This window comes from Triticum aestivum, chromosome 2D, assembly GCF_018294505.1.
Source record: "Triticum aestivum cultivar Chinese Spring chromosome 2D, IWGSC CS RefSeq v2.1, whole genome shotgun sequence".
Classification (NCBI taxonomy): Eukaryota; Viridiplantae; Streptophyta; class Magnoliopsida; order Poales; family Poaceae; genus Triticum; species Triticum aestivum.
In genome coordinates, this window is record NC_057799.1 from 641,766,818 (window position 1) to 641,793,464 (window position 26,647).

Sequence of the window (26,647 nt, forward strand, 5' to 3'; positions counted from 1 at the left end):
GGAGGATGGGATGCTCTCAAATGACAAGTGTCAGTTTCTCTCGGAGCAGCCAACCAGCTAGTGGTTGTAGGAGGCGGCTATTTATAGCCAAGGGAGCAACCCGACATGATAAGACATAAATGCCCTTCAATGATATGACCGTTAGGTGGATAAGATATTTTGGAATAGCTGGCGCGTAGCACATCAACGGTCGAAGAAAAATGTTGAGGAATCCACACAATTAAGGAATCTTGAAGAAAAATGTTGCTTAGGGAAACAGATCAAGAATAGATGTTGTGTGAGGTGTTTAGTGTGTGAAGATTTGAAGAATAAACACCTTTTGAAGATTTTGTAGAAAACATCAGAATCAACAAGGGAAGTAAAAGTAACTTTTAATTACCCTTGACGAAGAACACGACAAACTGTGAAGTGTAGATTTAGAAGCTCGTCAGTTTGGATCTTCCACGCCCTAACTTGGCAGAGGAAGACAGCTACGGCGGCGGCGGAGTGAAGAAATCCATAGCCGGTGCGAGTACGACGGCGACGAGGTCGAGGCAGTGAAGCTCTTCCTCACCGGCGACGATGGAAGTAGCGGCGGCGCTAGGTTTTTGAGAGCTCGAGCGAGGGAGCGAGGTCGAGCGGAGTAAAACCGAAGTGAGGAAGGGAGGGGGTATTTATAGTCGTGGTGAAAAACTGCTCGCCCGAGGAAATTGGACGAACGTGCCCCTGACCCTTCTCATTCGCGTGACATGTGTCACCCACGTACTTAGAGGTGGCGATCGTGTGAGATCGTGGGTGAATAGACAAACATATCATGGAATGCGGAACGATTTGAGCGACAAGAGCCAAAAATTCAGATTGGAATATTTTAAGGTTTCGTTCACAAATTCTTCAGCTGACAAGGATACAGTGAATATTTTGGACGGGTTTCAAATAGAACGCACATGAATAATTTGTGAATAGACTGGGTTGAGTTTAGCATAGAGGAGGTAGGGTCCGATCACATTCACTTAGCAGAAAAGGCAACATGAAGAATTAGCAATAAGTGAATGCTGTAGAGGACATAAAGTCATATATATATAGCCAATGAAGAACAACAATGGAAAGAGCGAAGACATTCAAAAGTTGAAGAAATTGAACAACTGAGGAATTTCAAAAACTAAAGAAAAACTCAAATTGAAGATTTTCAACTTTTGGTGGTGGCGTGACCTACCGTATAAGAATGATGATTCCAGACACCGCGTACAATTGTCGTAGGGCTCTGAGAATCAAATTCTTCGTTAATTTCTTCACACTTAGAGTGTTAGTCTTCATTGATTGAAGAAAAAGGTTTCTTCGTGTGTTGCACATCTAAGTCATCAATTTTGCATAAGTGTTAGGATGTGTGTCCTTTTCAAAGGACATTGGAAGATTCTAGGATATTTAGCTCACACCGCAACTTGCTAAATCTCTTCTCATCCAAGGGCTTTGTGAAGATATCAGCTACCTGTTCTTCAGTCTTCACATGCTCAATAGAGATGTCGCCCTTCAACACATGATCACGATGAAAATGATAACGAATCTGAATGTGCTTTGTCTTCGAGTGTTGAACTGTGTTATGAGCAATCTTGATAGCACTCTCATTGTCACAATAGAGAGGCACATTCTTCATGTTGACGCCGTAGTCCTTGAGGGTTTGCTCCATCCATAGCAATTGAGCACAGCAAGAACCAGTAGCAATGTACTCAGCTTCAGCAGTAGACAGTGATACGCAGTTCTGTTTCTTCGAGGACCAACAGACCAAGGATCATCCGAGGAAATGGCATGTGCCTGATGTTGACTTGCGGTCCACACGATCACCAGCATAGTCAGAGTCTGAATATCCAATGAGATCAAAAGCCGAGCCCATGGGATACCATAATCCAAGTGTTGGTGTGTGAGCTAGATATCGAAGAGTACGCTTCACAGCCTTATGTTGTGATTCCTTCGGTGTAGCTTGAAATCGGGCACACATGCAAATAGTAAGCATAATATGTGGCCTAGATGCACATAAATACAATAACTAACCAATCATGGAGCGGTATACCTTTTGATCGAAGTCAATACCATTTTCATCAGTGCATAGATGGCCATTTGTGGGCATAGGGATTTTGACTCCTTTGCAATCTTGCATGCCGAATTTCCTCAGTACATCCTTGAGGTATTTCTCCTGAGATATGAATATGCCATTGCGCTGTTGACAAATTTGAAGACCTAAGAAGAAGTTCAATTCTCCCGTCATAGACATTTGATATTATTCACCCATCATATAGGCAAATTCATCACTGTAACGTTGGTCAGTACAGCCGAAAATGATATCATCAACATATATCATCAACAATTCACCATCATAAGATTTAGTGAAAAGAGTTGGGTCAAGTGAACCGGGTTTGAAGCCTTTCTTCATGAGGAATTCCTTCAAAGTATCATACCACGCCCGAGGGGCCCGCTTGAGGCCATAGAGGGCATTATTGAGTCTGAAGACTTTGTCAGGATGCTTTGGATCTTCAAAACCTGGGGGTTGAGCAACATATACTTCTTCCTCAAGCTTACCATTGAGGACTGCACTTTTCACATCCATTTGATATAAGATGATGTCATGATGGTTAGCATAAGAAAGTAATATGCGAATAGCCTCAAGTCTAGCAACAGGTGCAAAAGTTTCATCGAAATCAATTCCTTCAACCTGTGTGGAGCCTTGAGCTACAAGCCGTGCCTTATTCCTCACCACAAGGCCATTTTCATCTCCCTTGTTGCGGTAGATCCACTTTGTGCCAATTATATTGTGCTTGCGAGGATCTGGACATTTAACCAGTTCCCAGACGTTGTTGAGCTCGAATTGATGTAATTCCTCTTGCATAGCTTGAATCCATTCAGGCTCTAGAAATGCTTCTTCTTCCTTAGTGGGCTCTGTGATAGAGACAAAAGCGAAGTGCCCACAAAAGTTAGACAAATCTGAAGCTTTTGAGCGTGTGAGAGGACCTGGTGTGTTGATGTCGCTGATGATTTTCTCAATCTGCACTTCATTTGCAACGTGAGGATGAGCGGGTTGTCGTCGAGGAATTGGATCAGCATTTTCTTCAGCACCATTTTCCTCAGGTGCATTAGCATGATGTTCTTCACGTTCTGGAATGACTTCTTCAGCAGATTCTTCGATAGGAATGACATCCTCAGTAGCCTTGAACTTGATGGTTTCCTCAGGTGACTTTTCATCTAGCACAGGAGGTAGGTGCTCTCTTTGCGAGCCATTAGTTTCATCGAACCGCACATCTACAGTTTCAACAACCTTGTGGTGAACGGTGTTGAAGACTCTGTAGGTGTGCGAGTCCTTTCCGTCTAAGCATAAAACCTTCATGTGCTTTTGGTGCAAATTTAGAATTGTGATGAGGATCTCTAATCCAACATTTAGCACCGAAGACTTTGAAATAACTCACATTGGGTTTCTTGTCAGTGAGGAGTTCATATGCAGTCTTCTTGAAGAATTTGTGAAGATATACCCTGTTGATGATGTGGCACACAGTATCAATTGCCTCAATCCAGAAATGACAAGGCGTCTTGTATTCATCAAGCATAGTGCAAGCCATCTCAACAAGAGTCCTGTTCTTGCGCTCCACGACGCCATTCTACTAAGGAGTATAAGGAGTAGATAACTCATGAGTAATACCAAGTTCATCAAGATAGTCATCAAGACCAGTATTCTTGAACTCAGTTCCATTGTCACTTCTGATGTGCTTGATCTTCACACCAAAGTTGGTTGAAGCCCTCGAGGAAAATCGTTTGAAGACTTCCTGCACTTCACATTTGTAAGTGACAATATGCACCCATGTGTAACGAGAGTAATCATCAACAATAACAAAACCATATAGAGATGCTTCATTAGTGAATGCAGAGTAATGGTTAGGACCAAAGAGATCCATGTGAAGCAATTCAAATGGTCGAGTGGTAGTCATGATAGTCTTCACGGGATGCTTGGCCTTCGTCATCTTTCCAGCTTCACAGGCTCCGCACAAGTGATCCTTGAGGAATTTGACATTCTCAATGCCAATGACATGCTTTTTCTTCGCGAGCGTGTGCAAGTTCCTCATTCCAGCATGACCAAGTCGTCGATGCCATAGCCAGCCTTCTGAAGCTTTTGCAAGTAGACATATAGCTGGTTGTGGTCCTGTAGAGAAATCAACAATATACAGATCTCCTCTCCTAAAGCCTTCGAAGACTTTGGAATTGTCAGCTTCCATGATCACAACACAACGATACTTGCCAAAGATAACAACCATATCAAGATCACAAAGCATTGAGAATGACATGAGGTTGTATCCTAAGGACTCGACAAGCACGACTTTGTCCATGTGTCGATCCTTTGAGATCCAGGGCCGGCCCTATGTTTCGGGAGGCCCTAGGCCAACTCGAGGACATGTGCCCTATGTTCTAAGACCATATATATGTATACATGTGCGTGATACATAAACATATTAAGAATAAACTTTGAACAACACATCTTTAGTTTGAGATTTGACTATAATAATTTTTGGACAATGTCATATTACGACACAAATACTAAAAATATAGCAAAATGGAACTAACATGACATGATTACCTTGAATAAGAATCAAATTCGAATGACTCCATCGACAACAATAATACTTCGGTGCTTCAGAAAAAGTTTCTTCAGGCGTTTCTCGATGCAAAGTCATTGAGGGCACAATCAAGGTCAATATTGTCCAAGATATCCTTCTCAATGCAGCACATAGCCAAGTCATCCAATCTTTCTTGCAACATAGTTGACCTCAGTTTGAGAAACTTCTTTCAGCTAAGGCTATAGACACATGCATTGTTGAGAGGATCTGATAGTCAAGAGAGACATTTGGATAGCAATCTACATCCATAACAAATTGAAGAATCTCAAGCGCTGACATCAAACCATCTGGCAAAGTTACTTGCAACACTTTCAACTCAAAGACAAAATCATCAAGATCAACATCAGATGAGTTATCATCAGAAAACGCTTTTGCAAAAGTAGTTCAACATTCCTGTAGATTGCTATCATCCAAGGACTTTTTTGATTTGAATAAAAACCCAAACACCTTTTCAAATTTCTTCAACTGCTCAAAGAGACTAGTCAATGAAAGAATTGCAGTGTCGACGATGACTAGAAAATTATGAAGAAAATAGGATACAAAAAATTAGAAGTTTATAGATCGAATGATTGAAACCCTAGACGTGTAGATAGAATGACAGAAAATTATGATGGATCAGGGATGGATGAATAGTTGAATATGTAATAAAGAATAAAAAACCTACTAAAATAGGGCTTTGGGGGGAATCGGGGATGGATCAGGTCATCATGAACATGTACATGGATGGATTCATGGATATGTACCATTTAGTATACGTATTGCCGCCTTGCCGGATGGCGGATGGCCGCGCGGCGCGCGCAGTGACGACGACTGGCGGCGGCCAAGGAGCCGAGCGATAGGTCGACGAGAGGACAAAGTCGCGAAGACGAACTGACTAGCCATGAAGGCACACGACAAGATCTTTGATTTGTTTCAGAAGCAAAACTAGTGGCCGTGGCGCCGTGCCTTGGGTCTGGCTGGCGTGACGCTTCGCCGTCGCTAGCTAGCTATCAGCAGGGCCGGCCCATCTCGTTTCTTTTTCTCATGTATAATTTTTTATACCTATTTCTTGCTGGCTATACTAATACGTATCGTACATCATGGGCCCCCTTCCGGCCTGGCCCCTGGGCCGTCGCCCCTCCCGCCATACCCCAGGGCTGGCCCTGTTGAGATCGCAACCTTACCTAGACCCAATACCTTGCTTTGGCCTTTATCAGCGAAGATGATATGCTTCAGATGCGATGGAGATAAGGGAACATCCATCAATAGATTCTTGTCACCAGTCATGTGATTCGTACATCCACTATCGAGGACCCACTTAGTGGCTTTGGGTAGATCATCCTGCAGATGAATTAGTGCAACTTACGAACTCATATACCTTATCAATAAAGAATATGACATCAATTCCATCAGATCAATTTCATCAAGCAATAGAACAGATAAAGCAGTATGAGGATGTGAGAAATGAGGATTCATTTCTTCATGATTAGCCTGCGTCCTTTCAGGCATATTCAGGTCTCAAGCAAATTCTTTAGACGATTAAGTACGTCTGGAGACCTGACCCTGCATAAGAGATTAGTTCCTTTTCTTCACCACCCACATCTGAAGGGGTGGCAAAGAGTTCATCATTCTGCGAGCTCCATAAGAGAAAAGTGGCATATGATACGTCCATTTTGCATCATGCTTTTATATCAATATTTATTGCATTATGGGCTGTTATTACACATTATATCACAATACTTATGCCTATTTTCTCTTATTTTACAAGGTTTACATAAGGAGGGAGAATGCTGGCAGCTGGAATTCTGGGCTGGAAAAGGAGCAAATATTAGAGACCTATTCTGTACAACTCCAAAAGTCCTGAAACTCCATGAAAGTTATTTTTGGAAATAATAAAAAATACTGAGCGGAAGAAATACGTCAGGGGGGCCTCCACCTGTCCACGTGGGTGGGGGGCGCGCCCCCTGCCTCGTGGGCCCCCTGTTGGCCCTTCGGTGCCCATCTTCTGCTATATGAAGTCTTTCGTCTGAAGAAAAATCATAGGCAAGCTTTCGGGACGAGACTCCGCCGCCACGAGGCGGAACCTTGGCGGAACCAATCTAGGGCTCCGGCAGAGCTGTTCTGCCAGGGACACTTCCCTCTGGGAGGGGGAAATCATCGCCATCGTCATCACCAACGCTCCTCTCATCGGGAGAGGGCAATCTCCATTAACATCTTCACCAGCACCGTCTCCTCTCAAACCCTAGTTCATCTCTTGTATCCAATTCTTGTCTCATAGTCTGGGATTGGTACCTGTAGGTTGCTAGTAGTGTTGATTACTCCTTGTAGTTGATTCTAGTTGGTTTATTTGGTGGAAGATCATATGTTCAGATCCTTTATGCATATTAATACTCCTCTGATTATGAACACGAATATGCTTTGTGAGTAGTTACGTTTGTTCCTGAGGACATGGGAGAAGTCTTGCTATTAGTAGTCATGTGAATTTGGTATTCGTTTGATATTTTGATGAGATGTATGTTGTCTATCCTCTAGTGGTGTTATGTGAACGTCGACTACATAACACTTCACCATTAATTGGGCCTAGAGGAAGGCATTGGGAAGTAATAAGTAGATGATGGGTTGCTAGAATGACAGAAGCTTAAACCCTAGTTTATGCGTTGCTTCGTAAGGGGCTGATTTGGATCCATATGTTTCATGCTATGGTTAGGTTTACCTTAATACTTTTGTTGTAGTTGCGGATGCTTGCAATAGAGGTTAATCATAAGTGGGATTCTTGTCCAAGTAAGGGCAGCACCCAAGCACCGGTCCACCCACATATCAAATTATCAAAGTACCGAACGCGAATCATATGAACGTGATGAAAACTAGCTTGACGATAATTCCCATGTGTCCTCGGGAGCGCTTTTCTCTATATAAGAGTTTGTCCAGGCTTGTCCTTTGCCACAAAAATGATTGGGCCACCTTGCGGCACTTTATTTACTTTTGTTACTTATTGCTCGTTACAAATTATCCTATCACAAAACTATCTGTTACCTATAATTTCAGTACTTGCAGAGAATACCTTCCTGAAAACCGCTTATCATTTCCTTCTGCTCCTCGTTGGGTTCGGCACTCTTACTTATCGAAAGGACTACGATATATCCCCTATACTTGTGGGTCATCAAGACTCTTTTCTGGCGCCGTTGCCGGGGAGTGAAGCGCCTTTGGTAGGTGGAATTTGGTAAGGAAAAATTTATATAGTGTGCTGAAATTTACTGTCACTTGTTACTATGGAAAGTAATCCTCTGAGGGGCTTTTTCGGGGTATCTTCACCCTGACCAGTAGAGCAAAGAGTTGCTCGTCAACCTACTGAACCTACTGAAAATGAAAATGTCTATTTTGAAATTCCTTCGGGTATGTTACAAAAACTGCTAGCTAATCCTTTTGCAGGAGATGGAATAATGCATCCTGATGAGCACCTAATATATGTGGATGAAGTTTGTGGATTATTTAAGCTTGCAGGTATACCCGATGATGTTATTAAGAAGAAGGACTTCCCTTTATCTTTGAAGGGAGATGCATTGACATGGTATAGGCTATGTGATGATATGGGATCCTGGAACTACAAACGATTGAAATTGGAATTTCATTGGAAGTTTTATCCTATGCATCTTGTTCATCGTGATCGCAATTATATATATAATTTCTGGCCTCGCGAAGGAGAAAGCATCACTCAAGCTTGGGGGAGGCTTAAATCAATGTTATATTCATGCCCCAATCATGAGCTCCCGAGAGAAATAATTATTCAAAATTTTTATGCTCGGCTTTCTGACAACAATCGCACCATGCTCGATACTTCTTGTGCTGGCTCTTTTATGATGAAGACTATTGAATTCAAATGGGATTTATTGGAAAGAATTAAACGCAGCTTTGAAGATTGGGATCTCGACGAAGGTAAGGAGTCAGGTATGACACCTAAGTTTGATTGTGTTAAATATTTTATGGATACCGGTGTTTTCCGTAAATTTAGCACTAAATATGGACTTGATTCTGAGATAGTAGCTTCTTTCTGTGAATCTTTTGCTACTCATGTTGATCTCCCTAAGGAGAAGTGGTTTAAATATCATCCTCCCATAGAAGTAAAAGTAGCTGCACCTATTAAAGTTGAAGAAAAGACTATCACTTATAATGATCCTATTGTTCCTACTGCTTATGTTGAAAAACCACCTTTCCCTGTTAGAATAAAGGATCATGCTAAAGCTTCAACTCTGGTTCGTAAAAGCAATATTAGAACCTATACACCTCCTGAGCAAGTTAAAGTTGAACCTAATGTTGCTATTGTTAAAGATCTCTTGGCTGATAATATTGATGGACATGTTATTTATTTTCGTGAAGAGACTGCTAGAATTGCCAAACCTTGTGCTAAAGATAAACATAGACCTATGGTAGGCATGCCTGTTATTTCTGTTAAAATAGGAGATCATTGTTATCATGGCTTATGTGACATGGGTGCTAGTGCTAGTGCAATACCTACTGACTTATACAAAGAAATTATGCATGATATTGCACCTACTGAGTTAGAAGATATTGATGTCACAATTAAACTTGCCAATAGAGATACTATTTCACCCATGGGAATTGTTAGAGATGTTGAAGTCTTGTGTGGGAAAACTAAATATCCTGCTGATTTTCTTGTTCTTGGTTCCCCACAAGATAGCTTTTGTCCCATTATTTTTGGTAGACCCTTCTTGAACACTGTTAATGCTAAGATAGACTGCGAAAAGGATGTTGTTACTATTGGTGTGGATGATATGTCTCATGAGTTTAATTTCTCTAAATTTCGTAGACAACACCGTGAAGAGGAATTGCCTAGTAAGGATGAAATTATTGGTCTTGCTTCTATTGCCGTACCTCCTAGTGATCCTTTAGAACAATATTTGCTAGATTATGAAAATGACATGTTTATGAATGAAAGAAGGGAAATAGATGAAGTATTCTTTAAACAGGAACCTATCCTGAAACACAATTTTCCTGTTGAAATCCTAGGGGATCCTCCTCCACCTAAGGGTGATCCCGTGTTTGAGCTTAAACCATTGCCTGATACTCTTAAATATACTTATGTTGATGAAAAGAAGATATATCCTGTTATTATTAGTGCTAACCTTTCAGAGCATGAAGAAGAGAGATTATTGAAAACTCTGAAGAAGCACCGTGCTGCTATTGGATATACTCTGGATGATCTTAAGGGCATTAGTCCCACTCTATGCCAACACAAAATAAATTTGGAGAACGATGCCAAACCAGTTCGTGATCACCAACGACGGCTGAATCCTAAGATGAAAGAAGTGGTAAGAAAGGAAATACTATAGCTCCTTGAGGCAGGTATAATTTATCCCCTTGATGATAGTTAGTGGGTAAGTCCTGTCCATTGTGTCCCTAAGAAGGGAGGTATTACCGTCGTTCCTAATGATAAAGATGAATTGATCCCGCAAAGAATTATTACAGGTTATAGGATGGTAATTGATTTCCGCAAATTAAATAAAGCTACTAAAAAGGATCATTACCCCTTACCTTTTATCGATCAAATACTAGAAAGATTATCCAAACATACACATTTTTGCTTTCTAGATGGTTATTCTGGTTTCTCTCAAATACCTGTGTCAGCCGATGATCAATCAAAGACCACTTTTACTTGCCCTTTCGGTACTTTTGCTTATAGACGTATGCCTTTTGGTTTATGTAATGCACCTGCTACCTTTCAAAGATGCATGATGGCTATATTCTCTGACTTTTGTGAAAAGATTTGTGAGGTTTTCATGGACGATTTCTCCGTTTATGGATCCTCTTTTGATGATTGCTTGAGCAACCTTGATCGAGTTTTGCAGAGATGTGAAGAAACTAACCTTGTCTTGAATTGGGAGAAGTGCCACTTTATGGTTAATGAAGGTATTGTCTTGGGGCATAAAGTTTCTGAAAGAGGCATTGAAGTTGATAAAGCCAAGGTTGATGCTATTGAGAAGATGCCATGTCCCAAGGACATCAAAGGTATAAGAAGTTTCCTTGGTCACGCCGGCTTTTACAGGAGGTTCATTAAGGACTTCTCAAAAATTTCTCGGCCTCTGACTAATTTATTACAAAAAGATATACCATTTGTCTTTGATGATGATTGTGTAGAAGCATTTGAAATACTTAAGAAAGCATTGATCTCTGCACCTATTGTTCAGCCACCTGATTGGAATTTACCCTTTGAAATTATGTGTGATGCTAGTGATTATGCTGTAGGTGATGTTCTAGGGCAAAGAGTTGATAAGAAATTAAATGTTATTCAATATGCTAGTAAAACTCTAGACAATGCTCAAAGAAATTATGCTACTACTGAAAAAGAATTCTTAGCAGTTGTATTTGCTTGTGATAAGTTCAGACCTTATATTGTTGATTCTAAAGTAACTATTCACACTGATCATGCTGCTATTAAATATCTTATGGAAAAGAAAGATGCTAAACCTAGACTTATTAGATGGGTTCTCTTATTACAAGAATCTGATTTGCATATTATTGATAGAAAGGGAGCTGAGAACCCTGTTGCAGACAACTTGTCTAGGTTAGAAAATGTTCTTGATGACCCACTACCTATTGATGATAGCTTTCCTGATGAACAATTAAATGTCATAAATGCTTCTCGTACTACTCCATGGTATGCTGATTATGCTAATTACATCGTTGCTAAATTCATACCACCTAGTTTCACATACCAGCAAAAGAAAAAGTTTTTCTATGATTTAAGACATTACTTCTGGGATGACCCACATCTTTATAAAGAAGGAGTAGATGGTGTCATTAGACGTTGTGTACCTGAGCATGAACAGGAACAGATCCTACGCAAGTGTCACTCCGAGGCTTATGGAGGACACCACGCTGGAGACAGAACTGCACATAAGGTATTGCAATCCGGTTTTTATTGGCCTACTCTCTTCAACGATGCCCGTAAGTTTGTTTTATCTTGTGATGAATGTCAAAGAATTGGTAATATTAGTAGACGTCAAGAAATGCCTATGAATTATTCACTTGTTATTGAACCATTTGATGTTTGGGGCTTTGATTATATGGGACCTTTTCCTGCCTCTAATGGATACACACATATTTTAGTTGCTGTTGATTACGTTACTAAGTGGGTAGAAGCTATTCCAACTAGTAGTGCTGATCATAACACTTCTATTAAAATGCTTAAAGAAGTTATTTTTCCGAGGTTTGGAGTCCCTAGATATTTAATGACTGATGGTGGTTCACATTTTATTCATGGTGCTTTCCGAAAAATGCTTGCTAAATATGATGTTAATCATAGAATTGCATCTCCTTATCACCCACAGTCTAGTGGTCAAGTAGAATTGAGCAACAGAGAGCTCAAATTAATTTTGCAAAAGACTGTTAATAGATCTAGAAAGAATTGGTCCAAGAAACTTGATGATGCATTATGGGCCTATAGAACTGCATATAAAAATCCTATGGGTATGTCTCCGTATAAAATGGTTTATGGAAAAGCATGTCACTTACCTCTCGAACTAGAACATAAGGCTTATTGGGCTATTAAGGAGCTCAACTACGATTTCAAACTTGCCGGTGAGAAGAGGTTATTTGACATTAGCTCACTTGATGAATGGAGAACCCAAGCTTATGAGAATGCCAAATTGTTTAAAGAAAAAGTTAAAAGATGGCATGACAAAAGAATACAAAAGCGTGAGTTTAATGTAGGTGATTATGTATTGCTATACAACTCTCGTTTAAGATTTTTTGCAGGAAAACTTCTCTCTAAATGGGAAGGCCTTTACGTTATCAAGGAGGTCTATCGTTCCAGTGCCATAAAAATCAACAACTTCGAAGGCACAAATCCGAAGGTGGTGAACGGTCAAAGAATCAAACATTATATCTCAGGTAATCCGATAAATGTTGAAACCAATGTTATTGAAACTGTAACCCCGGAGGAACACATAAGGGACACTTTCCGGAACGTTTCAGACTCTGAAAAGGAATAGGTATGTGGTACAGTAAGTAAACCGACTCCAAAATAGTTCTAATGGCAATTTTTCTCCGTTTTGGAATATTTAGAAAAATAGAAAAATAAGAAGCAGTCCGGGAAGGACACGAGGCCTCCATGAGGGTGGAGGGCGCGCCCTACCCCCTGGGTGCGCCCCCTTGCCTCGTGGGCACCTCGTGCGCTCTCCGGACTCCGTTTTCTTGCACGATGCGTATTTTGGTCGGTAAAAATTCATTATATGATCTCCCGGAGGTTTTGACCACCGTATCACGCAAGTATCTCCTGTTTGTGTTTCGAGCTGTTGCTGCTGCAGATTAGAGCAAGATGTCTTCTCAAGAGTCAGTCGGGGAGAGCCGAGTGTCTCATCCGGCATCGAGATCAAGGACAAACAACGATGCTGACCACTTTAGGCCAGCAACGGAGGAAGAGAAGGAGGCTGATTTGATGATGATAGATGCCATGGAGGAGGATCAAGAAGTCACTTCTCGCTTCCGAGCTGGATTCACGATGGGGGAACTACAGAGCTCAGCTATTCCAAACTCGGTTATCCCTTCCAATGTTAGATTTCTTTCTTATGAAAATATGAAGAAGAGTGTCACTTGTTCTCCCGCAGCTATGCAACACCCTTGGGTGCAAGGAGCTTTAGCCGTTACAGGAAAGCTTCGTAAGGAAATAATGGACCTCAAGCAGCAAGTCAATAAGCTCGAGGAGGAGAATCGTATCCTGAGGGGCATCATCGCCAAGAATATTACACCATCACCGAAAAAGGAGACATAATCACATGGGTATGGGCACTCCCCTTGGCAACTGCCAAGCTTGGGGGAGATGCCCCGGTATCGTATCACCATCACACTCCTATCTTTACCGTTTTTCTTAGTTCGATCCTATTAGTAGTATCTTGATCTAGTAGAATAAAGTTTTGGTATGATCTAGTTTTGAGTTTTGCTTTATGATCCCTCTATGTAATCGAGTCCGTGAGCCATATATAATAAACATTAGTGTTGAGTCAAGGGCTTGATTATCTTGCCATGATCTTGAGTGAATAAAAGAGAAAAAAATAAAAAATAAAAAGAAACAAGGAGATCATATTGATCTTATGAAGAGTAATGACTTCACATAGAAAGAGTATGATGATTAAAAATTGTTGAGAGTTGACAAACATAACCTTGGTCATCGTTGCAATTAATAGGAAGTAATAAAGAAAGAGAGGTTTCACATATAAATATACTATCTTGGACATCTTTTATGATTGGGAGCACTCATTAAAATATGACATGCTAAAGAGTTGATGTTGGACAAGGAAGACAACGTAATGGGTTATGTTTTCTTATATCTGAGATAAAGTATATTGCCATGGATCATCTAACATGTTGAGCTTGCCTTTCCCCCTCATGCTAGCCAAATTCTTTGCACCAAGTAGAGATACTACTTGTGCTTCCAAAACCCTTAAACCAGCTTTACCATGAGAGTCCACCATACCTACCTATGGATTGAGTAAGATCCTTCGAGTAAGTTGTCATCGGTGCAAGCAATAAAAATTGCTCTCTAAATATGTATGATTGATTGGTGTGGAGGAAATAAGCATTATATGATCCTGTGATGTGGAAGAAATTAAAGCGACGGACTGCATAATAAAGGTTCATATCACAAGTGGCAACATAAAGTGACGTTCTTTCGCATTAAGCTTTTGTGCATCCAACCCTGAAAGCGCATGGCAACCTCTGCTTCCCTCTGCGAAGGGCCTATCTTTTATTATTACCTTCTACCTTATGCAAGAGTCATGGTGATCTTCACCTTTCCTTTTTACATTTTATCCTTTGGCAAGCACAGAATGTTGGAAAGATCCTGATAGATATATCTAATTGGATGTGGGTTAGCATGAACTATTATTGTTGACATTACCCTTGAGGTAAAAGGTTGGGAGGCGAAACTATAAGCCCCTATCTTTCTCTCTGTCCGATTAAAACTCCGTAACCACAAGTATTGCGTGAGTGTTAGCAATTCTGAAAGACTAAATGATAGTTGAGTATGTGGACTTTCTAGAAAGCTCTGACATAGACTCTTTCTGATGTTATGATAAATTGCAATTGCTTCAATGACTGAGATTATAGTTTGTTAGTTCTCAATAAAGTTTCTGATTCATACTTTGCATTGTGAATAGATTATTACTTGAGCATAAGAAATCATATGACAATATCAATATATGTTGCTATTATGAGAATAATCATGATGCCCTCATGTTCGTATTTTATTTTATCGACACCTCTACCTCTAAACATGTGGACATATTTATCGTTATCGGCTTCCGCTTGAGGACAAGCGAGGTCTAAGCTTGGGGGAGTTGATACGTCCATTTTGCATCATGCTTTTATATCAATATTTATTGCATTATGGGCTGTTATTACACATTATGTCACAATACTTATGCCTATTCTCTCTTATTTTACAAGGTTTACATAAGGAGGGAGAATGCCGGCAGCTAGAATTCTGGGCTGGAAAAGGAGCAAATATTAGAGACCTATTCTGTACAACTCCAAAAGTCCTGAAACTCCACGAAAGTTATTTTTGGAAACAATAAAAAATACTGAGCGGAAGAAATACGTCGGGGGGGGGGGCCTCCACCTGTCCACGTGGGTGGGGGGCGCGCCCCCCTGCCTCGTGGGCCCCCTGTTGGCCCTCCGGTGCCAATCTTCTACTATATGAAGTCTTTCGTCCAAAGAAAAATCATAGGCAAGCTTTCGGGACGAGACTCCACCGCCACGAGGCGGAACCTTGGCGGAACCAATCTAGGGCTCCAGCAGAGCTGTTCTGCCGGGGACACTTCCCTCCGGGAGGGGGAAATCATCGCCATCATCATCACCAACGCTCCTCTCATCGGGAGAGGGCAATCTCCATCAACATCTTCACCAGCACCATCTCCTCTCAAACCCTAGTTCATCTCTTGTATCCAATTCTTGTCTCATAGTCTGGGATTGGTACCTGTAGGTTGCTAGTAGTGTTGATTACTCCTTGTAGTTGATTCTAGTTGGTTTATTTGGTGGAAGATCATATGTTCAGATCCTTTATGCATATTAATACTCCTCTGATTATGAACATGAATATGCTTTGTGAGTAGTTACATTTGTTCCTGAGGACATGGGAGAAGTCTTGCTATTAGTAGTCATGTGAATTTGGTATTCGTTCGATATTTTGATGAGATGTATGTTGTCTATCCTCTAGTGGTGTTACGTGAACGTCAACTACATAACACTTCACCATTAATTGGGCCTAGAGGAAGGCACTGGGAAGTAATAAGTAGATGATGGGTTGCTAGAGTGACGGAAGCTTAAACCCTAGTTTATGCGTTGCTTCGTAAGGGGCTGATTTGGATCCATATGTTTCATGCTATGGTTAGGTTTACCTTAATACTTTTGTTGTAGTTGCGGATGCTTGCAATAGATGTTAATCATAAGTTGGATTCTTGTCCAAGTAAGGGCAGCACCCAAGCACCGGTCCACCCACATATCAAATTATCAAAGTACCGAACGCGAATCATATGAACGTGATGAAAACTAGCTTGACGATAATTCCGATGTGTCCTCGGGAGTGCTTTTCTCTATATAAGAGTTTGTCCAGGCTTGTCCTTTGCTACAAAAAGGATTGGTCCACCTTGCTGCACTTTATTGACTTTTGTTACTTGTTGCCCGTTACAAATTATCCTATCACAAAACTATCTGTTACCTATAATTTCAGTACTTGCAGAGAATACCTTGCTGAAAACCGCTTATCATTTCCTTCTGCTCCTCGTTGGGTTCGACACTCTTACTTATCGAAAGGACTACGATAGATCCCCTATACTTGTGGGCCATCAGCATAGAAGCCAGTCCACTTCGTTTCACATAAGAGGAGTTAGGGTAAGCATATGAATAAGTGATACGTCTCCAACGTATCTATAATTTTTGATTGTTCCATGCTATTATATATTCTGTTTTGGATGTTTAAAGGGCTTTATTATACACTTTTATATTATTTTTGGGACTAACCTATTAACCGGAGGCCCAACCCAAATTGCTATTTTTTTGCCTATTTCAGTGTTTCGAAGGAAAAGGATATCAAACGGAGTCCAAATGGAATGAAACCTTCGGGAACGTGATTTTCGGAAGAAACGTGATCCAGAGGACTTGGAGTGGACGTCAAGCAATCAACGAGGAGGCCACGAGGCAGGGGGGCGCGCCTACCCCCCTGAGTGCGCCCTCCACCCTCGTGGGCCCCTCGTAGCTCTCCTGACCGACCTCCTTCGCCTATATATACTCATATACCCTGGAAACTTCATATACGGAGCCAAAACCCTATTTCCACTGCCGCAACCTTCTGTACCCGTGAGATCCCATCTTGGGGCCTTTTTTGGCGCTCCGCCGGAGGGGGCATTGATCACGGAGGGCTTCTACATCAACACCATAGCCTCTCCAATGATGTGTGAGTAGTTTACCTGAGACCTTCGGGTCCATAGTTATTAGCTAGATGGCTTCTTCTCTCTCTTTGGATCTCAATACAAAGTTCTCCTCGATTCTCTTGGAGATCTATTCGATGTAATGCTGGATAGCGGTCGATGTGTGGAGTAATAGTAGTAGATGCAGGCAGGAGTCGGTCTACTTGTCACGGACGTGATGCCTATATACATGATCATACCTAGATATTCTCATAACTATGCTCAATTCTATCAATTGCTCAACAGTAATTTGTTCACCCACCGTAATACTTATGATATCTTGAATGAAGCCACTAGTGAAAGCTATGGCCCCCGGGTCTATTCTCCATCATATTAATCTCCCGTCAACAAGCTATTTCTATCACCGTTTATTTTGCTTTCTTTACTTTTAGTCTTTATCATAAAAATACCAAAAATATTATCTTATCATCTCTATCAGATCTCACTTTTGCAAGTGGCCATGAAGGGATTGACAATCCCTTTATCGCGTTGGTTGCAAGGTTCTTATTTGTTTGTGTAGGTGCGTGGGACTCGAGCGTGGTCTCCTACTGGATTGATACCTTGGTTCTCAAAAACTGAGGGAAATACTTACGCTACTTTACTGCATCACCCTTTCCTCTTCAAGGGAAAACCAACGCAGTGCTCAAGAGGTAGCAATAAGCAGAGAAATTCTTCGAGGACTTATGAACATAATGATTAGAAGAATAATGCTCATATTCATAGCCCTTAGATCTTCCCTGCGAAACAGAAGTGTTAGCATGATGATTTTCATATAAGGACTTTGATCCTTTTGAGGATTTTGATCCATGTGAGGAATTTGGTCCATATGAGGACTTGGATCCATATGAAGAATTTGAGCTGGGGTTCCTATTCTTCACAGGTGGTGTCATGATGACATTCACCTGAAGACTTTCAAGGCACCTTTTGGGAACCCAGATTTTCTTCATAGGAGAACCGTTCCTGCAGTTAGTGCCATCATATCTAGCAAATACTTCACCATTCTGATTATTGAACAATTTATAGTTGGAGTCAAATGACTCATCAGTAGAATGAGGGGATTCACATGTAAAGCCAAATGAAGTAGATGGATATACAGGAGGTCCCTTTGCAGCAACCCATGAGGTTTTGGGGTACTGCTCACGCTTTCAGTATGTTCCATCAGCATTGAGTTTACTCTCAAAGGCAATACCCTCTTTCCTAGGGTTCCTATTGAGGATTTGCTTTTTAAGCACATCACAAAGAGCCTGATGCCCTTTGAGGCTTTTGTACATGCCTATCATATACAATTCCTTCAGTCCTGCATGGTCAGTGATACTAGCAATATCCTCAGATGAGGAATTAGTGATAGCAGAGACAGGTGAAGAATCTGTAGCAGTAGAAGCATTTGAACATTCAGGTGAAGAATTAGCAGATTCACGTTCAATGCACTTCAAACATGGAGGAATAAATTCTTCCTGAGAAGCGCTGATTTGTTGAGCAAGTAATGAATCATGCTCCTTCTGAAGATCTTCATAACTCACCCTTAGCTTTTCAAGATCTGGCTTTATTTGAAGAAATTCATAAGAAAGCTTCTCATGATCAGATAAGAGAGTGTTACGATGACTGAAGATTGTCAAACTTGGACTGAAGTCTCTGAAGATTTTCAGTCAAAGTTTTAGTGCGGTCCATTTCTTCACCCAACATATCATCACTTTTGTCTAGCATGTTTTGAACCTTTTCAAAAGCCTTTTGTTGTTTCACAACAATCTTAGCAAGTTTAGAGTAGCTAGGCTTGAGGTTTTCATCAGATTCATCCTCACTTGATCCAAAGGAGGGATATTTGAGTACCTTGGCACCCTTTGCCATGAAGCAATAGGTGGGAGCGTAGTCATCATCGTCGTCATCAACCTTGTTGTGGAAGCCATTTTCTTCAGTGTTGAAGATGGACTTGCTGACGAACGCAGTAGCGAGGGCTAGGCTTGCCACACCAGATTCTGACTCCTCAGATGCCTCCTCTTCCTCATGTTCCTCAGATTCAGCTTCAGAGTCCATTTCGTTGCCAATGAATGCCCAAGCCTTCTTAGAGCTGCTCTTCTTGTGAGATGAAGACTTCGAGGATTTTGATGATGAAGACTTTGAAGATTTCTTCTTCTTCTTTGAGTCATCAGAACTGTAATCCTTATATTTCTTCTTTTTTGATTCCTTTTCCCACTGAGGACAATCTTGAATGTAGTGACCAGGTTTCTTGCATTTGTGGCATAGCCTCTTCTTGTAATCACGGGATGAGGAATCATCACTCCTTGAGGATTTTCCAAAGCGACCACACCTTGAGAACTTCTGAAATTTCTTCACGAGCAATGCTAGCTCCTGGCTCAGTTCTTCAGGATCACCAAGGCTGCTACCAGAATCTTCACCTTCAGATTCAAAGACTGCCTTGGTCTTCAGGGCGCGTGATCTGCATAGCTCGAACCATAGATCTCTCTCTTCTCAGCAAGCTGAAACTCATGAGTGTTTAGCCTCTCGAGGATATCAGCGGGGTCAAGTGACTTGTAATCACCATGTTCTTGTATCATCAGTGCCAGAATATCAAATGAGGAATCAAGCGATCTCAGCAATTTCTTCACCACCTCATGGTCGGTGATGTCAGTGGCACCAAGTGCTTGAAGCTTATTTGAGATGCCAGTGAGGCAATCGAAGGTTTGCTGAACATTTTCATTATCGAGTCTTTTGAAGCAGTTGAAGAGATTGCGAAGAACGTCAACACGAGAGTCACGCTGTTTCAAGACTCCTTCATTTACTTTGGACAACCTATCCCAGATAAGCTTAGCAGTTTCCAAAGCACTCACTCTGCCATACTGCCCTTTACTCAGATGGCCACATATGATGTTCTTTGCTTGAGAATCGAGTTGCTTGAATCCCTTCACATCAGCAGCATTCACAGAAGGTGTGACAGAGGGAACACCATTTTCCACAACATACCAGAGATCGTTGTCAATTGCCTCAAGATGAATTCTCATCTTATTCTTCCAGTAGGGGTAGTCCATCCCATCGAAGGTAGGACACCCAGCAGAGACCTTGATCATACCTGGGGTCGACATAACTAAAACTCCAGGCGGTTAAACCAAAATCACACAGAACAAGGGAGTACCTCGCTCTGATACCAATTGAAAGTGCGTTATATCGACTAGAGGGGGGGTGAATAGGCGATTTTTATAAATTCTCCACTGAGGAATTTCAGGGTGAGGAAATTCCTAAGCGAAGAACTACTTGCAGCGGAATAAGTACTCAGATGCAAACATAACAAAACATAAGCATGGTCACTGTCGTGGTACTAAGACTGACAGTAGAATATGGGGGTAAGTATGGAGAGGCAAGTCCTAGCTATGGCGAAGTTGTACACACGAGTTTTACGAGTTCAGGCCCTTCTCGGAAGAAGTAATAGCCCTACGTCTCGAAGCCCGGAGGCGGTCGACTGGATTATGTATGTGTGTGTTTACAGGGGTGCGAACCCTTGTGCCAGTGGAGGGGGCGGCTTATATAGAGTGCACCAGGACCCCAGCCAGCCCACGTTACACAGGGTTCAATGTACATAAAGAGAGAGCGTTACAGGTAACGTCCGTAATAAAGTGCTATCAATGATCATTAAGTATATGAGTAAACGCCCGACCGTTGCTGCGCGGAGTGGCTTTAGGTCTTCTGCACGTCGAGTGGTTTAGTGGTCGAGTGACCTAAATAAGGAGGGGTCTGCGAGTGAATGGTAGGTCGAGTGGATTGCACTCGACACCTTTGTTGGGTCCCCTCTATTTACTCTTGAACTTCTTTGCTTCTAGGACAAGGACCTTAGGTAGGACGTATAGGTCAGGCCTATTACCCTACCCCAGGTCTATGTCCTCATCATTAGCCCCCGAATGGATTGAGGTCCGAGTGAAAAAAAGGTTGAAGTTGACCTTGCTTTGACTCTTGCTTTCATCTCCAAATGGAGGCCAGTTGCTGGAACTTCGACTTCGTTTCAGTCGCCTTGATCGATTCAGAAATTGCCGATTGGTTTTTATAACGTCACCCGTCGAGTGTTATTTTTGACATGGAATCTTTGGCGTGATCGGTTGTAGAGGATCCCGGATTTCGCGGGATTCGAAATTTTGGTGGAAGCGCGCCATGCGGAGCGCGCCGTGGTAAGCGGAGTAGATAAATAGGACGTTTAGATTTCCGCGCCACCTTTTTCGCCACGTATCCCGTGTGCGACTGTTAAGGGATTTGACAGGATTGCCCGGGCCCGCGCGTCAGCCACTCAGAAGTAGGCCTTTAAAAGCGGCGAGGCCGAGGCGTTCGCACTGTGCGTGCCCATTCTCCTTCTTCCTCTTGCTCCTTCACCTCGCTCAACTTATCCACTCTCGACGCCGATGCTCCGCCGCCATGGGGAAGGAGAAAACGGCGGCGCTGGAACGCGCGAAGAAGGCGACGGGGGCGGCGAAAAGCAAGAAGACGAATCGGGGATCTTCATCGCGCTCGGGGCTGCCGTCGACTTGGATCCAGGGAGATTGGATCCGATCCTCACTTCGGCAGGAAGATTTGGACGAGATGGCCGAGTTAGGGCTGATCGACCACGAGTCTGCGCGGCTGCCGGAGGGGGAAACGGAGCCGCAGCCGCGACCGGGTGAGTGTGTTCTGCTCGCCACTCACGTCGACCACGGCTTCTCGCTTCCTCCACACCCCTTCTTTCGAGGTTTCTTGAATTTCTTCGGGGCTCAACTCCATCATTTTACTCCCAACACCATCACATACCTTGCTGCATTCGTGTCCATGTGCGAGAATTTCCTGGGGTGTCGACCGCACTGGGGTCTTTTCAAGCACATTTTCACCATCCGCTCCCAAACAGTGAAGAAAGCGAACTCGAACGACGAGAAAACCCATGTTATCCAGATGTGTGGGGGTTTGGGCATCCAGAAGAGGAAAAGGAGTTCCTTCCCTTCGATGACTCTTCCTGAGTCGGTCAGGGGCTGGCAGTCGACCTGGTTCTACTGCCAGGATATCGTGACCCCTGGCCAGTCGACTAGACTTCCCCCTTTCTCTTTTGATCGTGTTCAGACTCCATCTTCGTTGAAAGTGACCGCCGCGGAGAAGGCGGAGACGGGCATGCTGGTCGAGAGAGTAGTTCAACTGATCAACCAAGGTGTCACCGGCATGGATCTGTTGGAGGTGTTCTTCAGTCGGCGCATTCAACCACTCCAAGCTCGTGACCACTCCATGTGGATGTACTCCGGGGCTGGCGACACCGCTCGGGTTCATCCGGAGGAGGTGGCGGCCAAAAAAGTGGCCCAGTGGCTGAGGGGCATCACCGGGAACAAGGACAACCCAGGGGCGCCAGGAGAGTCAACCCTTTCTGCGACAGCAACCGGCTAGACAAGGTTTGGCCATGACAACTGATTGATTTTGGATGTGTTTTCTGACCGTTTGTTGATCCGACTGATTTCCACTTGGCTTCTTGTTTTGCAGATTTACACAGAGATGTACTCAATGCCCAATGGCGAACAAGCTCTGGAGCATGACCATGAGGGCGAGGACAGCGCGGAGGAGAGCGGCGAGTGGGAGTCACCAGCCGACGATGATGAAGATGAGAGCGATGAGTCGGACGATGAGGAGGTAGCCAACTCACCACCTCGTTCCGAACGTCGATCCAAGCAGCATCATGATCCCGCGGGCAGGCGCGGCAAGGCTGTGGCCTCGAGCGCTCCATCTAAAAAGCAGGCTCGGTCTTCGACTCCAGATTGGCTGAGAAGGTCACCAAGCAGCCCAAGATCAATCCTTCGAAGGCTCGGAAGACCTTGCCTAGAATCAAGATGGACGTCCCTGTTGCTTCTGGGTAAATGTTCTTCCCGTATTTTCTTGTTCCGACCTATTTTCTTGTACTGACCGAGTGGATGATGAACCTTTACAGCCCGGCCTCGGCCGCGACTGATATGGATATCGACAAGACCCCAGACGGCGAGGAAACCAAAGATGCAGCTACCTCCAAAGCCAGTAAGTCTGCCCGACTCGAATTTATCTGGACGACTGGATTGTTTGTCAGCTATCTATTTGACTTTCTCTGTTTGTTGCAGCTCCACGGGACGTTGTTGTGCTCCCGGACGATGAAGAGAAGTACCGCTGAGGGGAAGGAGGAGGAGGGACAAGGAACTAAGCGGGAAAGCGCCTGAGGCCCAGGTTCCTCAGTCGACTGTGATGCCTGGGACGGCAGTCGAGCGATCGACAGATCCGGCTCGTACCAACATCACTTTCGCTATCCCGCTGTCGACTCATTGTCCATCAGGATCAGCTGCTCAGACTTCTACTGCACCAATACAGCTCCACGCATCAGAACGAGCGGCTGCTCCGACTGCTCTGCCATCATCGCTTTTCACTGCGTATCAAACCCCGGACGACCCACCGGCTGCCGCCAAGGAAGCTCTTCTTCAGTTGAACCTTGTGATGGGGCAAATGAAAGTGGTGCATGAGGCCAGTCAGGTGGCCTTCAACGCCGGAGCTGCTCTGCAGACCAATGTCCAGGTTAGTTGATTTCCGATTAATCATATTTCTCGTCCGATCACCCACTGGGGTGTGACTGTTTTGAAGTTGCACAAGTCAATTTGAGTCGTCTTGGATTGAATCTTTGAACTAGTGGGGGCACTCTTAGTGCACCTAGTGGGTGTAGTCCCCGAGACCAGAGTTGACTGCGGGCAGTCGACTGTGGTATGAGAATCTGAATTTTGTCACTCGGTCTGGACGGACCAGGTCGAATGAAACCAGAACCAGTGGGGGCACGCTAAGTGCACCCACTGGGTGTAGTCCCCGAGACCGTGGTTGACTGCGGGCAGTCGACTATGGTCTGAGAACTGCTTTTTTTTGAAAAAAAACTCGCGGTGGGTAGACCATGTCGAGTGTTTATTCAAACCAGTGGGGGCACGCTAAGTGCACCCACTGGGTGTAGTCCCCGAGACTGCCATTGAATGTTTGATTCAGCGGTAGTCTTAGAGTAGCTATCACTGTGATGTCTTTTTATCTCAGTCGACTGATATGGCTTATACTGCAGAAATCTTGTGATCTTGGGGCTCAGCTTTCTACAATGAACAAGCAGCAAATCAGCCTCAACCTTGATCTGGAATTGGCCAAGAAGAATCTCAAGACTGCTCGTGATGAAGTAGCTGCCATGGGAGGTAACCAATCGTCAATTGTCTATCTCACTGCTGGCACTTTTCCTTTCCATTTTTTGAACCGAGTGACTCCACTCGAGCAGATGTATGTAGTGAAAACCGTCAACTCCAAGCCCGTCTGAAGAATGTTATTTTTTAGAGAAAATGAAGCAGGCTTCGGAGAAGAAGGATCCGGATCTTGCTGCTGCACAGAAGGAAGCGCGAGAGAAAACGACGCTTGCTGACAAGAAGCTTGCTTCAGTCGGCAAGTTAGAAGAAGAGAACTCCAAACTGAAGACTGCTGTTTCTGATGCCAATCGGGAGGTCGAGCGACTGAAGAAAGACAAGGACAAGCTGACTGACGAGCTTGGGAGCCTCAAGGCCAAGAAGGGCGAGTTGGAGTCTTATCTGGGCCAGCTTGCTGCAAAGCTGGTCCTAAAACTTGAAGGTACTGATGATTGACTGACTTATTACGGTCGACTGTCAGGCCTGATTATACAATCGACTCACCATTTACTCAACTGTGCAGAGCTTTGTCAAGACTTTGAAGCGGAAACTGGGCGGATCGAGACGGGTCTCGATCCCATAAATTGTCCAGTCAAGGATGATGTTGCGATGAACGTGCTGCGGCTGGAATCTTGTATGGACAGCACGATTGCTTATCTTGCTCGCCTGAAGGCAGCGATGACTCGGGTTGACGCTGAACTCTGGCCTCAGGCAGAATTGTCTCAAGACCTCGAGTCCCTGATGGCTCGACTGAATCAAATACCTGACCGAGTGCAAGAATGGAAGAAGTCATCTGCTCACTGTGGCGCTGATGTCGCGTTGTCCCTGGTCCGAGTGCACTGCAAAGACGTCAAAGAAGACAAGCTGGCAGAGCTCAAGGTTGCTAACACAAAGAGGCACACTTTCCAGTCCTTCATGGACACTTTCCTTGATGCCGCCACTCACATTGCAGACATCATAGACCTTGACAGTTTCTGCGACCCAGCCAGTCCTTCTCCTGACGCGTGACCGAGAAACATCATGCTCCACCTTTATTTGCCTCGGAATGCCGAGTGATTGTGTAATCTTTAAACTTCTTCGGGTTTGATGCTCAAGTACTTTTGATCCGTCGTCCGGAACTTTAGGATTTATCTGAACTTGGTTTATCTCTGAATATGCTTGTGTTTGACTTCGAGTGGAATTTGCTCTTCACTCGGAATTATCTTTGTACTTGAGATGCAGCTATGTACTTATGGCGCAGCTCCGAGGAGAAGGTTGCAGTCGACCTGCACCTCGCCATCCTTGCGGATAGGGATGGAGCGTACGTTGTACTTGTGGCGCAGCTCTGAGGAGAAGGTTGTAGTCGACCTGCACCTCGCCGTCCTTGCGGATGAGGATGGAGCGTACATTGTACTTGTGGCGCATCTCCCAGGAGAAGATTGCAGTCGACCTGCACCTCGTCGTCCTTGCGGATAAGGATGGAGCGTACATTGTACTTGTGGCGCAGCTCTGAGGAGAAGGTTGTAGTCGACCTGCACCTCGCCGTCCTTGCGGATAGGGATGGAGCGTACGTTATACTTATGGCGTAGCTCTGAGGAGAAGGTTGCAGTCGACCTGCACCTCGTCGTCCTTGCGGATAGGAATGAGTTTCAAACTTAGACGAGTACTGGACTGCAGCTAAGCCCCCGAGTGAGAGGCATGCTCACCACTCTGTAGGATTTTTTAAACTTAGGCGAGTACTGGACTGCAGCTAAGCCCCCGAGTGAGAGGCTTGCTCACCACTCGGTAGGATTTTTCAAACTTAGGCGAGTACTGGACTGCAGCTAAGCCCCCGAGTGGGAGGGTTGCTCACCACTCGGTAGGATTTTTCAAACTTAGGCGAGTACTGGACCGCAGCTAAGCCCCCGAGTGGGAGGGTTGCTCACCACTCGGTAGGATTTTTCAAACTTAGGCGACTACTGGACCGCAGCTAAGCCCCCGAGTGGGAGGGTTGCTCACCACTCGGTAGGATTTTTCAAACTTAGGCGAGTACTGGACTGCAGCTAAGCCCCCGAGTGGGAGGGTTGCTCACCACTCGGTAGGATTTTTTAAACTTAGGCGAGTACTGGACTGCAGCTAAGCCCCCGAGTGGGAGGGTTGCTCACCACTAGGTAGGATTTTTCAAACATAGGCGAGTACTGGACTGCAGCTAAGCCCCCGAGTGGGAGGGTTGCTCACCACTCAGTAGGATTTTTCAAACTTAGGCGAGTACTGGACTGCAGCTAAGCTCCCGAGTGGGAGGGTTGCTCACCACTCAGTAGGCTTTTTCAAACTTAGGCGAGTACTGGACTACAGCTAAGCCCCCGAGTGAGAGGCTTGCTCACCACTCGGTAGGATTTTTATAAACTTAGGCGAAACGGATTCGCGGCTAAGCCCCCGAGTGAGAGGC